This window comes from Budorcas taxicolor, chromosome 20 (genome assembly GCF_023091745.1).
Source record: "Budorcas taxicolor isolate Tak-1 chromosome 20, Takin1.1, whole genome shotgun sequence".
NCBI lineage: Eukaryota > Metazoa > Chordata > Mammalia > Artiodactyla > Bovidae > Budorcas > Budorcas taxicolor.
In genome coordinates this window covers 70005210-70020210 of record NC_068929.1, presented here as the reverse complement: position 1 = coordinate 70020210, position 15001 = coordinate 70005210, and positions in this window count along the sequence as shown.

Below are 15001 nucleotides of genomic sequence, written 5' to 3'. Positions count from 1 at the left end.
AAACTTGTTTGACATTCCGAAACTTTTTTTTTTCACTAATATACACAGGTAGAGAAAGGTGGTGTGATAAAATATCTTTTCAAAATTCTGACCATGAGAAAATGAAAATATTCTTTGGAGAAAACGTAAAGAAATAATTTTTCCATGTCCTTGAAACATAAACACAGCCCACATTGCTTGAGACTACAGCCTTAACTGAATTAAAAATTGAAATTTAAGGGGGAAGAAAACCTTTTTAAACTCAAGTGAGTAAACATAACTTATCCCACCTGCTAAAATACTTTTTATGATGAAATACTGGGCTCACTGTTGTTGTTCAGTTGTGTCTGACTCTTTGAGACCCTGTGGATTGCAGCATACCAGGCTCCCCTGTCCTTCACTATCTCCTGGAGTTTCCTCAGACTCATGTCCATTGAGTTGGTGATGCCATCCAACCATCTTATACTCTGCTTCCCCTTCTACTTTTGCCTTCAATCTTTCCCAGTATCAGGGTCTTTTCAAAGAATTTGCTCTTCATATCAGGTGGTCAAAGTATTGGAGCTTCAGCTTCATCATCAATTCTTCCAATTCAGGGTTGATTTCCTTTAGGATTGACTGATTTGATCTCCTTGCAGTCCAAGGGACTCTCAAGAGTCTTCTCCAGCACTACTTAACTAAGTTTTAAAGTTAAGCTATGAGATCTCTCAGTTCAGTTCAGTTCAATTGCTCAGTCGAGTCTGACTCTTTGCAGCCCTATGGACTGCAGCAAAACAGGCGTCTCTGTCCATCACTGGCTTCTGGAGCTTACTCAAATCCTGTTCATTGAGTCGGTTATTCCATCCAACTATGTCATTCTCTGTCGTCCCCTTCTCCACCTGCCTTCAGTCTTTCCCAGCATCAGAACTCTTCCAGTGAGTCAGCTCTTTGCATCATGTGGCCAAAGTTTTGGAGCTTCAGCTTCAGCATCAGTCCTTCCAATGAACATTCAAGACTGATTTTGTTTAGGATGGACTGGTTGGATCTCCTTGCAGTCCAAGGAACTCTCAAGAGTCTTCTCCAACACCACAGTTCAAAAACATCAATTCTTGGGCACTAGGCTTTTTTTATAGTCCAACTATTACATCCATACATGACTACTGAGAAAACTATAGCTTTGACTAGACTGACCTGTATTGGCAAAGTAATGTCTCTGCTTTTAAATATGCTGTCTAGGTAGGTCATAGCTATTCTTCCAAGAAGTAAGTGTCTTTTAATCTCATGGCTGTAGTCACCATCTGCAGTGATTCTGGAGTCCAAAAAAATAAAGTCTGACACTGTTTCCACTGTTTCCCCATCTATTTGCCATGAAGTGATGGGACCAGATGTCATGATCTCAGTTTTCTGAATGTTGAGCTTTAAGCCAATTTTTTCACTCTCCTCTTCCACTTTCATCAAGAGGCTCTTTAGTTCTTTGCTTTCTGGCATAAGGGTGGTGTCATCTGCATATCTGAGGTTATTGATATTTCTCCCAGCAATCTTGTTCCAGCCTGTGCCTTATCCAGCCTGGCATTTCTCATGATGTACTCTGCATATAAGTTAAATAAGCAGGGTGACAATATACAGCCTTGATGTACTCCTTTCCCTATTTGGAACCAGTCTGTTGTTCCATGTCCAGTTTTAACTGTTGCTTCTTGACCTGCATACAGGTTTCTCAGGAGTCAGGTCAGATGATCTGGTATTCCCATCTCTTTAAGAATTTTCCATAGTTTGCTATGATCCACACAGTCAAAGGCTTTGGCATAGTCAATAAAGCAGAAACAGGTGTTTTTTTCCGGAACTCCCTCTCTTTTTCAATGATCCAATGGTTGTTGGCAGTTTGATCTCTAATTCCTCTGCCTTTTCCAAATCCAGCTTGAACATCTGGACATTCACTTGTTCACATACTGATGAAGACTGGCTTGGAGAATTTTGAGCATTACTTTGCTAGACTGTGAGATGAGTGCAATTGTGTGGTAGTTTGAGCATTCTTTGGCATTGCCTTTCTTTGGGATTGGAATGAAAACTGACCTTTTCCAGTCCTGTGGCCACTGCTGAGTTTTCCAAATTTGCTTGCATATTGAGTACAGCACTTTCACAGCATCATCTTTTAGGATTTGAAATGTCTCACTGGAATTCCATCACCTCCACTAGCTTTGTTCATAGTGATGCTTTCTAAGGCCCACTTGACTTCATTCACATCCCAGGATTTCTGGCTCTAGGTGAGTGATCATACCATTGTGGTTATCTGGGTCATGAAGATCCTTTTTGTACAATTCTTCTGTGTACTCTTGCTACCTCTTCTTAATATCTTCTGCTTCTTTTAGGTCCAGACCATTTCTACACTTTGTTATGCTCATCTTTGCATGAAATATTCCCTTGGTATCTCTAATTTTCTTGAAGAGACTTCTAGTCTTTCCCATTCTATTGTTTTCCTCTATTTTTTTTTTTTTTTTGCACTGATCACTGAGGAAGGCTTTCTTATTTCTCCTTGCTATTCTTTGCAGCTCTGCATTCAAATGGGTATATCTTTCCTTTTCTCCTTTGCCTTTAGCTTCTCTTCTCTTCTCAGCTATTTGTAAGGTCTCCCAAGACAACTGTTTTGCCTTTTTGCCTTTCTTTTTCTTGGGGATGGTTTTGATCCCTGCCTCCTGTACAATGTCACGAATCTCCATCTATAGTGCTTCAGGCACTCTATCAGATCTAATCCCTTGAATCTATTTGTCACTTTCATTGTATAATTGTAAGAGATTTGATTTAGGTCAAACCTGAATGGTTAGTGGTTTTCCTTGCTTTCTTCAATCTGAGTCTGAATTTGGAAATAAGGAGTTCATGATCTGAGCCACAGTCAGCTCCCAGTCTTGTTTTTGCTGACTATATAGAGCTTCTTCATCTTTGGCTGCAAAGAATATAATAAATCTGATTTTGGTATTGACCATCTGGTAATGTCCATGTGGAGTCTTCTCTTTTGTTTTTGGAAGAAGGTGTTTGCTACGAGTGCATTCTTTTGTCAAAACTCTGTTAGCCTTTGACCTGCTTCATTCTGTAGTAAAAGGCCAAATTTGCCTGTTACTCCAGGTGTTTCTTGACTTCCTACTTTTGCATTCCAGTCCCATATAATGAAAAGGACTTTTTTTTTTTTTTTTTTTTTTTTTTTTTTAGTGTTAGTTCTAGGTCTTGTAGGTCTTCACTGACCCATTCAACTTCAGCTTCTTCAGCATTACTGGTCAGGGCATAGACTTGGATTACTGTGATATTGAATGGCTTGCCTTGGAAACGAACAGAGATCATTCTGTCGTTTTTGAGACTGCATCCAAGTACTGCATTTCAGACTCTTTGGTTGACTATGATGTCTACTCCATTTCTTCTAAGGGATTCTTGCCCACAGTAGTTGATATAAGGGTCATCTGAGTTAAATTCACCCATTCCAGTCGATTTTAGTTCACTTGTTCCTAAAATGTCAATGTTCACTCTTGCCATCTCTTGTTTGACCACTTCCAATTTGCATTGATTCATGGACCTAACATTCCAGGTTCCTATGCAATATCGCTCTTTACAACATCGGATACCATGAGATTTCTGGTTCTGTAGATAAAAATTAATTTTGAAAATAACTTCTGTTTAACTGACTTGAAGAAAAGTTAAAAAAAAAAAAAGATAGCGCCAAGTCACGTCCAACTCTTAGGATCCCGTTAACTGTAGCCTGCCAAGCTGCTCTGTCCATGGGATTCTCCAGGGAAGAGTACTAGAATGGGTTGCCATTTCCTTCTCCAGGAGAACTTCCAGACCCAGGAATTGAACCGAGGTCCTCTCTCTGCACTGCAGGCAGATTCTTTACTGACTGAGCTATGTGGGAAGCCCTAAAGCAAGTGAAGACTAACAAATCAAGTATTTCTAAATACTACAGAAACTAACCCAAATGAATTTGAGGTTCATGTGATCTGAGAAATATTGGGTATTAAATTAATATCTCATATTAAACCTAGATTAATTTTGTTGGTTTAATTAATACAGACATGGCTTTAGCATTATCAACATTGATTATAATACCTTTATTGTACCTAGGTTTACTAAAACACAAATAAGGTCATATTTTATATGGTACAAAATTTGTCAACAATGAAAAGTTAGCTTTGTAGTAAAAACGAGATAAAGGGGATAGAAGTTTTAGGTGAACTCTTCAGGAATAATTATGTTTTAGGTTTTCCAGATTTGTAGTAACTTGAAACTTTAAGGTTTAGCTTATTTAAGTGATGAGAATTCACTAATTATCTAGACCATTTTAAAGTATTGAAGCATTGATTGCTAGACAAGTTTAAGTTTACCTACCTTTGTCTTCTTGTGAAAGAAAAATACAGATTTGGGGTTTATTAAGCACATGTCTTGCACCACATTAAAAGAATAATTTATACTGTGAGAAAGGACATGCTTTTACAGCGTGTAAAATATATCCACAAGTTTGCCAATCAAAATGATGGTGTGACAAACAGTTCACAATAGATTGTTTCTGTGATTTGTTTTGTTAGAAATTGAGGGCTTTTTAGGGTGAAAATTGTAATATATATGTAATTAAAGCTACTAGAAATAATAAGAGAAACATTTCAGTGTATAAAAAAGTAAGGTGTATGTTGTATATAAAATGTATGTTGTTAGAAAAGGTATTTAAAAATGCATATTTTTTGTTAAGGAAAAAGAAAGTCGTTTTGTCCTAGAGCTGGTTGTTTCTGGGCAGGAAAAAATAAGGGCCAAACTAATATGGGTGCAGACAGTTGTGGACAATTTGTAAAAGAGGAACTCTGAGAAAAAGCTGTGTACATGGTCAAGCTTGGATAAGATTAGATTAAATTTAGTTAAGTAAATATATTGTGTTATTTAAAGTAAGCTGGTATCAGACTAGATTTTGCTTTTCTCTCTCTCAAGAGAAAAGAGTTTCTGGTTTGTTTGTTGTTTAAGAATATCGAGCTATGTTAGTACAAATTCTAAATGAAGGTATTTTTTACCCCTGGCTAACTTTAGGAAGGACTTCCCAGGTGGCACAGTGGTAAAGAATCCACCCGCCATTGCAGGAGACACAAGAGACACAGGTTTGATCCCTGGGTTGGGAAGATTTCCTGGAATAGGAAATGGCAACCTACCCCAGTATTCTTGTCTGGGAAATTCCATGGATAGAGGAGCCTGGCGGGCTGCAGTTCGTAGGGTCACAAAGAATTCGGACAAGACTGAGCAACTGAGTGCAACTTTAGGAGATTTCAAAGGGCCCCTGAGTCTCCGAGAACTTAATCAGGATTATTTGGTATGTGAAATTACATTTGTTGCTGTTGTTCAGCTGCAAAGGCGTGTCCAACTCTTCGGACTGCGGTCTGCCAGGTTCCTCTGTCCTCCACTACCTCCTGGGGTTTGCTCAAATTCATCTTCATCGAGTCGGTGATGCCATCCAACCATCTCATCCTCTATTGCCCCTTCTCCTGTTGCCTTCAATGTTTCCCAGCATCAGGGTCTTTCCCAATGAGTCGATTCTTTACATCAGGTAGCCAAAATATGGGAGCTTCAGCTTCAGCATCGGTCCTTCCAAAGAATATTCAAGGCTGACTTCCTTTAAGATTCACTGGTTGGATCTCCTTGCAGTCCAAGAGACTCTCAAAAGTCTTCTCTATCACCACAATTCAAAAGCATCAGTTCTTCAGTGCTCAGCCTTCTTTATGGCCCAACTCTCACATCTGTATGTAACTACCAGAAAGACCATAGCTTTGACTATACATAAACAAAGCCAAATTCGTGGTAAAGAAAAACCTGCTTATATTATACTGTACAGATAAATGTCATTAATACAAATGTTCTAGAAATTATATATAGTTCCTAAAATGTGGGTATGTCCTGATATTATGTTATCAATCATAATTCTAGTTATCTTGAATTATTGTACGTCACACATTTCTTTGTCAATTGCATTATAATCAGATCTTCAACTTTGCCTTTTTAAGTCTTTGTCATTCACAGACAGTTATTGTTTCACTATGATGCTTTTGCAAAAAGGCTTTATCTTTCAAAAGAATCATAGAAAAGACTTTTTGACAAGTATAAATTTCTGATAACTTTTAGATCATACACCTAAACTGGATAAAAAAATTTTTAGTTCTAATGAAAACTGGTTTCATAAAACTGTTAACAAAAGATTAAGATCAAGGATCAGTTACATAAAACTAAGTGAACTGATAAGTGTGCTTAACATTTTTATGGTTTTTGCCTGAAATGTTATTGGCTTTTAATCTGTGTTTTCCAGATACAGGGAAATCCTTTCCCTCAAGCTAATTATGATTTATAGCAACTTAGTAAATTATACCTTTGTAAGTAAAATTGAAACATTTATCTATTTTCTCTACCTGATCCCTCCAGAAATTGGAAACTCTTGCATTCCTAAAACATTAGCAGGTGAATAAGAAAGACTATCTCCTGACAGGTGCAGGAATCTCAGGATATTTTGGAGACCTTGAAAAGAGAAAATTTCACTGGAATAAATAAATATTACAAGTGGAATCTGTGACTAACCTTAGTGTGGCTAAACCTAACATCTCAGCAGTGGAAGCATGGAGTCTTAACAGCTGCACCACCTGGGAATTCCCGAGAGTCCTCTTACAAGTTCAAGCAAAGATTCCCAATGAAAAGTTCTGGCACAGCCAGTTTAGAAGAACCTAAGTGATCAATTCAGCAGACTCATTTTACAAACAATTTTGATCTTAATGTGGCTGTGTTTGGGAAAATGAGGGTAATTTTAGAGCAAAAGACATCATGTTTCAGTGGATGCTAAATTCTAATTTTGTTAATCGAGGTCTATATTTATTGCAGTCATTGACGCTGTTTCCCTCAGGACTGACGAATATCAGAGAAAAGGAGGGGTTTACATTGATCAGGATCCTGTGGGTTCTTCCTGGAGGCAAACCCCGCCTCCACCATGCTCTCTGCCTCTTGTCGCAAAAAAGCTCTTACCTCTTAGGCCATCCCCAAGTTCCAAAGGACAAATATAGTCAAAGAAATGAGAAAATGCAGGAACAAATAAAAGCAGTCAAGCAAGATAAGACAATCATAATTTGGTCATAAAATAAAGGCAGAGCCTTTAGTTCCTCCTCAGTGGGTACAGACAATAACTGAGCCATATCCTTGAGTTATTTTGCAGATACTAACCACCCCCACACTCAACTCTGACATTTCAAGTTCAATCACTGGGATAAGAAGATCCCCTGGAGAAGGAAATGGCAACCCACTACAATATTCTTGCTTGGGAAAACCCATGTACAGAGGAGCCCGGTGGGCTACAGTCCATGGGGTCGCAAAGAGTCAAACATGACTGAAGCGACTTAGCACGCGTGCACGTGACCACCAACACACAGACCCCAGAAGAGTGGGGCCAGAAGGAGACTGATAAAGGAGACTCCTGAAATGTCCTCTGTCACTGCACCATCAACCAGTCAGAGAGCCCCAACCCCGCCCTCACTCCGTCCTTAAATCCTTCCCCTGAAAGCCTTCGGGGTTTGGGTGTTTCGAGCACGAGCTGTCCCATCCTCAGAGCCCGAAGCCCTGCAGTAAGCACCCTACTCTGCTTCACCACAATGCAGGGTCAGTAGGCGGGCTAGTGGCCCAAGTCCAGTTTGGTCACAGAAGTAGTGGGGAAATGACAAGTACATCAAATTACACATAAATGAGTGAAGCTAAGTCTTGTTCTAGATCAGGTTAGAGTACTTTTTACAGCTTGATTTAAACTTATGTGATTTAATAGTGACCTAATTAATGCTTATAGAAATAGCATATCTGGGCAAAAAGACATTTTAATATATGTTGTTAATTTACCAGGTTTAGAATCAACCACTTCAGGTCAAAAGCCATTGCCTGGGCCTCATATGTACCCCTGTGGGCAGTGACCAAAGGGAAGCCCTGGGCACTGAGAGCCACAGAGCAGACCTTGAAACACACACTGCACTGTGTATACATATGTGTGTGTATACACCTATATACCTGTATTATACGCACCATGCGTGCATACTCGGGCTCCTCAGTCGTGTCCAACTCTTTGCAACCCATATGGACGGTAGCCCTCCAGGCTCCTCTGTCCATGGAACTCTCCAGGCAAGAATCTTGGAGTGGGTTGCCAGTCCCTTTTCCAGGGGATCTTTCCAATCCAGGGATCAAACCCGAGTCTCCTGCATTATAGGAAGATTCTTTACCATATGAGACACCAGGGAAGTCCACATGTTTATCTATATGATACACACTTGTCATATATATATGTACATTTACTGTATAGTATATACTTATACATGTATGTTACATGTTATATATGCATTTGCTTTTTTTTTTTTTTTGCTCTCTCCTTAAAATGCAAGCTCCAGGAAGAAACTTCTGTTGTTTTGTTCACCGCTGTATTCCTAGTGCTTATAATAGGCTCTAAAACATTTCAGACCCTCAATCAATATTTGAATAAAGAAAGAATGAATGAAATAGAAAAAGGAAAAAAGGATGGGAAGGAAGGAGGACAGAGGAGAGAGAGAGAGGGGTTGCTTCCTGTTTCCAGCCCAGAGTCACCTAGACATCCCCGTGTAACAGAATGTAATGTGTACGTGTACGGGCGCAGGCATGGTTAGTATTAAAATTGGTTATTTCTGCAACGTCAGAAAAAAAAAAGATCGTTTCTACACATAGCCAAGAAAAAATGAATAGCCAGGTTTCTAAAGACTGGCAATTAAGGGAAATGTTAGGAAATAATTTGGAGGGGCTTTCAAATTTGGTGAGAGAGATTTTACTTGGAACAGATGGATTCGAAACGTCTGGAACTAAAAAGCATGGGAGACTGTGGACCAACCAGCGAGTGTGTTAGCAGCAAATGAAAGCCCATGATAGACGTGCCTAAATGGGCAGGGTGCAAAGCAAAGAACCCTGGTGAGAAGAGTGGAAACAATCCTCTGCACCAAGCCTGTCAAAAGGCAGCGCCCGAGCTGAGATGGTGCCGCTTTGTTAAGGCGGGCAGCTGTGACCGCATTGTTGTATACAGCCCATCAAACAGCATCCAGGGCAGAGGCAGAAGGCTCATCTGGGGAAGCAAGTTGGGGCGTGGGGCCCTATTTCAGAACGTCTTCCGCCAGCCACACATGCTAGCTTGATCCAGCATGAGTGTTCTCCTAGATTAATTACCCACATTTGCATATGTGCTTTTTGGCTACAGGCAAGGAAATAGTTGCAAGCATCACCTGGTGCCCTAAAAGATGTGCCCTGTCTACTATACCTTACAAACTGTTTGTTTTCTTTGATTCCCGTTTCAAATAAGGCACTTTCTCCTATGATGTTTCCTTGATTTACTGTAATATATGCCTAAATCTCAGCCAGGGCATGACTGACTTCTAAAGCACTGTGGATGAAGGAAAAAATGTCACAAATAACAGTCAAGTTCTGCTGACAGATCATTTTGCTCATGTCATGGGAGAGTTTTTAAAAGTTTTCCCCTTGAGTCTCCTCAGGATTGCTGGCATTGTGGTAAAATCGATCATGTAATATGTGCCATCAAAAGAACTGGGGGGGAAAGGAACTTTCTGAAAATCACATTGAAGTTTAAAAAGCTGTGCAATTTTTCTTCAAGGAAACTGGAAATTTTACTTTTCCAAGACTCAATGAGCTCTGCAAGCTGCAAAAAGATGTCGTCACATCAATGAGAAAATCAGTGTTCCCTGTCCTTGACCCGAGGAAGGAAGGAACCTAGCTTCCAGCAAGCCATGAGCCCTGGTGGTCAATGGGGTGGGCACCCCAGTCTGGTATCACATCCCACGCAGGATCCACACCTGACGTTTGTGGGAGACCTGACAGTCCACATGCTTTCCAATCAACCAATGAGGGAAGGGTGTTTTTCTTTTTGGCTTCCTTTACAGAAATCAGACTTTGTTTTGGGGGGCTTCAAAATCACTGCAGATAGTGACTGCAGCCACGAAATTAAAAGATGCTTGTTCCCTGAAAGAAAAGTTATGATCAACCGAGACAGCATGTTAAAAAGCAGAGACATTACTTTGCCAACAAAGGTCTGTCTAGTCAAGGCTACGGTCTTTCCAGTAGTCATGTGTAGATGTGAGAGTTGGACTGGAAAGAAAGTTGAGCGCTGAAGAATTGATGCGTTTGACCTGTGGAGTTGGAGAAGACTCTTGAGAGTCCCTGGGACAGCAAGGAAATCCAACCAGTCCATCCTAAAGGAAATTAGTCCTGAATATTCATTGGAAAGACTGATGCTGAAGCTGAAACTCCTGATGCTAAGAGCTGACTCATTGGAAAAGACCCTGATGTTGGGCAAGATTGAAGGTGGGAGAAGGGGATGACAGAGGAAATTGTATGTCATATGCAAAAGACAGAAAAAGAAAGCAAACAAATAGAAATAAATATGTCAAAAAATAAAATATTTGCCCTTATGATCTTTTAGTGGGTGAAGTGACCTGCTTTCATGGGTCTGGTTGGAACTCATTGTCCAAAGTCACATTGAACTCTTTCTTACACTGAGGCAACCAAAAGATCTTTCTGTTAGAATCACATTAGGTTAAAAAAAAGAAATTCATTATTTTTAATGTATTATGTTATTTCATTTATAACCATTTATATTAATGACCTTTTCATATGATATGTTATTTTTAGCTCTAGATTTCCTTTATTGAGAAATTATGAAATATCTCTCTCCTTGTCCAAAGTCCTTTGTACATTCCGTTCTTCTTGCCTTATTTTCTCTCCATGTGGGCACATCTTTCCCTGGCCATGTGAATGTTTCCTTCTCAAGAAATGAGTCAGCTGAAAGCAGGTGCTCTGTAAGATAGTAGAGGTGACTTTGAAGAAAAACTGTGACCACCAATTACGTGATCTCTGAAAAAGCCAGGTCAGAACAATGGTGACTCAGTACAAGACTTAAAATAAAAGTGGAGAATAAAAGTCCAACTCAGACACAATCCAGGAATTAACAGAAGAGCAGCTCAGTTTGAAGTTTCTAAGAAGAAAGGATAATCACTAGGAGGAGAGAGGGGGAACTGAGAAAGTCCCTGGAAGACCCCCAGGAAAGGGTGCTTTGTGCTGAGAATCCCAGGGGCTAAGGGATGCCCTTGATAGAGGGGTGGGTTCAGTTCAGTTCAGTTCAGTCCAGTTCACTTGCTCAGTTGTGTATGACTTTGCGACCCCACGACTGCAGCACCCCAGGCTTTGCTGTCCATCGCCAACTTCCAGAGCTTGCTCAAACTCATGTCCACTGAGTCAGTGATGCCATCTAACCATCTCATCCTCTGCCATTTCCTTCTGTTCCTGCCTTCAGTCTTGCCCAGCATCAGGGTCTTTTCCAATGAATCAGTTTTTCACATCAGGTAGCCAGTTATTGGAGCTTCAACTTCAGCTCAGTCCTTCCAATGAACATTCAGGACTAATTTCCTGTAGGATATACTGATTTGATCTCCTTGCAGTCCAAAGGACTCTCAAGAGCTTTCTCCAATACCACAGTTCAAAAACATCAATTCTTCCATGCTCAGCTTTCTAACTCTCACATCTATACATGACTACTGGAAAATCCATAGCTTTGACTAGATGGAGCTTAGTCAGCAGAGTAATGTCTCTGCTTCTTAATATGCTGTCTAGGTTTGTCATAGCTTTTCTTCCAAAGGGCAAGAATCTTTTAATTTCGTGGCTGCAGTCACCATCTGCAGTGATTTTGGAGCCCAAGAAAATGAAGTCTGTCACTGTTTCCATTGTTTCCCCATCTATTTGCCATGAAGTGATGTGACTGGATGCCGTGATCTTAGTTTTATGAATGTTGAGTTTTAAGCCAACTTTTTCACTCTCCTCTTTCAGTTTCAGCAAGAGGTCCTTTAGTTGCTCATTGTTTTCTGCTTTAAGGGTGGTGTCATAAGCATTGCTATGAACAAAGCTAGTAGAGGCAATGAAGTTCCAGCTGAGCTGCTTCAAATCCTAAAAGATGGTGCTGTAAAAGTGCTGCACTCAATAAGCTTGCAGATTTGGAAAAGTCAGCAACGGTCACAGGACTAGAAAAGGTCAGTTTTCATTCCAATCCCAAAGAAAGACAATGCCAAAGCATGTTCAAACTACCAGACAATTGCATTCCTCTCACATACTAGCAAACTAATGCTCAAAATTTTCCAGGCTAGGCTTCAAGAGTACGTGAAACGAGAACTTCTAGATGTTCAAGCTGGGTTTTGAAAAGGCCGAGGAACCAGAGATGAAATTGCCAACATCCATTGGACCATATAAAAACCAAAAGAATTCTAGAAAAACATCTACTTCTGTTTCATTGACTATGCTAAAGGCTTTGACTGTGTGGATCACAACTGACTGAGGAAAATTCTTCAAGAGATGGGAATACCAGATCTCCTTACCTGTCTCCTGAGAAACTTATATCCATGTCAAGAAGCAACAGTTATAACCGGGCTTGGAACAATGGACAGATTCCAAATTGGGAAAGGAGTACGTCAAGGCTGTATATCGTCACCCTGCGTATTTAACTTATATGCAGAGTACATCATGTGTAATGCTGGGTTGGATGAAGCACAAGGTGGAATCAAGATTGCCAGGAGAAACCTTAATAACCTCAGAGGGGTGGGTACCAGCTAACATTTTCAAGATGAGAGGCAGGTAGACCAGAACAGCGTGAGCATCTGGATGAACTCAGCTCCACCAAAACAAACGATACAGAGAGGGAAGCCGGAAGAGGCAGGTCCTGCAGATGACCCCGTCTGCGTGATTTCACATGTGGTCCCTTATGCAGGAAGAGTTATCACCTTTGTTTTCAAAATCCTTAGAAGCTGAGTCTATATAGAAAGACCCTTAATGAATATGTCTCACAAGCCAGGCTCTGCATTTTAAAACACAAAATGCCTTTTGTTTCAAAATTTTCTTGAAGTACAAGAGGGGGAAAGTGAGAAAATTTTTAATCAAAAGCACAACTCTTGGCATATACAGCAGAATTCCAAACGTAACCCATTTCCATATGGACTCAGCTATTCTGTGGGTCAACCTCTGACCTCATAGCATAATTAGAACATTTTTTTACACTATTTGGGGTTTCCCTGATGGCGCAGGACAAAGAATCTGCCTGCACTGGGGCGGGGGTGGGGGAACCTGGGTTCGATTCCTGAGTCAGGAAGATCCCCTGGAGGAGGGCATGGCAACCCACTCCAGTATTCTTGCCTGGAGAATCCCATGGATGGAGGAACTTGGTGGGCTACAGTCCATGGAGTTGCAAAGAGTCAGACACGACTGAAGCAACAAAGAAGTCATGCACACGTAACACTATTTGTCTCCATTCTGTTCCACAATGCCAGCTTTACAGAGCGCTGGATGGCAAAATCGTTTAAGAAAACCTGACGCCTTTGGAAAGATTTCTATTGCCACTAAGACAGCGCATACATTTCTTGTATATGGGCTGTGCCATCTATAAGAAAGTAAAATGTGGAGGAAATAGTTGGGAACCATTTTTGCAGCCCAGCTCAAAGTTCAGAAGTCACAAACGGGAGCTAAAATTTGTAACTCCCCCCCATTAACCCTTCTGCTCTCTGTAGCTGAACTCTGAGCACCTTCTGCTGATGACAGGGCAGTTTTCTAATCAAGAGAAGTGGCAGCTCAGAGATGGGACCCTTGCTAGGACATGAGGCTTTATCCCACCTGCTATTTCTGTTGACTCTGTTCTACTCTCAGCTCCCTATCTGGGTGTGGAGCGAAGCAAGAAGAGGCCTCTCGAGAGAGACTGGACTCTGGTGGGAAGCGTCAGTGATTGAGAATCACTAACAAAATTCTAAACACCCCCATTCCTTCCAGGTCCAGAGGGAGAGAACTCACAACCTCTTCCCACTCTCCATCACTTCTTCACTTCTCCATGAAACTGGGGATCGTTATTGCAATGCTCATCCCCACCACCCCAGCACAGACTCTTTCAGAGATGCCTGCAAAGAGAGGCATTCTCCCCTGCCCTGTAGCATAAAATTGATAGCTAGTGGGAGCCTGCTGTAGAGCACAGAGAGCTCAGCCGGGTCCTCTGTGATAGCCTGCAGGGGTGAGGGGAGGGGAGGGAGGAAGGCCCAAGAGGGAGGGGATATATGCATATAATTATGAGTGATTCACATGGCTTACGGCAGAAACCAACACTTAACATTGTAAAGCAATATTCCTCCAATTAAAAAAGGTGAAAGTGACAGTGAAAGTCGCTCAGTCGTGTCTGACTCTTTGCGACCCCATGGACTATACAGTCCATGGAATTCTCCAGGCCAGAATGCTGGAGTGGGTAGCCGTTCCCTTTTCTGGGGGATCTTCCAAACCCAGGGATTGAACCCAGGCCTCCCGCATCGCAGGTGGATTCTTTACCAGCTGAACCACAAGGGAAGCCCAAGAATACTGGAGTGGGTAGCCTACCCCTTCTCCAGCAGACCTTCCCCACCCAGGAATTGAACCGGGGTCTCCTCCATTGCAGGTGGATTCTTTACCAACTGAGCTATCGAGGAAACCCTTTAAAACAAACAAACAAACAGCCCTTAAAAGAATGCCTGGCCCTCACAAGCACTGCAGAAGGGTTTGCAGTCATTCTTATCTCAAATAATGTTGTGCCTGATGCCTTCCTGGCTCCTGTGATGATTTGTAAGTTCAGGATCTAGAGAGGAAGGGACATGGCTGCTGACCCTCCTTTCCTCTAACTGGCAGGCTATGCTGCCAGTCAAAGGACATTTTAGCCATGCTGGGCAAGAAATCCAGGGAGGAAAGGCTATAGTGTGCAGAGAGCGGGATCAGGGACCAACAGAGCAAAGCCTGCACTGACAACATGAGCCTGTGCAGGCCCCAGTCCTCCCCCGGGACACTCCACACCCCCGCCCCCGCCTGTCCAGGAGTGCTGCCCCCGCGAGGCCCAGCGGGCAGCCACCTGCTCTCCGGAGCCTGGCCTGCTGTGTACCCAGCACAGTGCCTGCCTGACCTCCTAGGTCACAGCAAACATCCACTAGCTACAGAA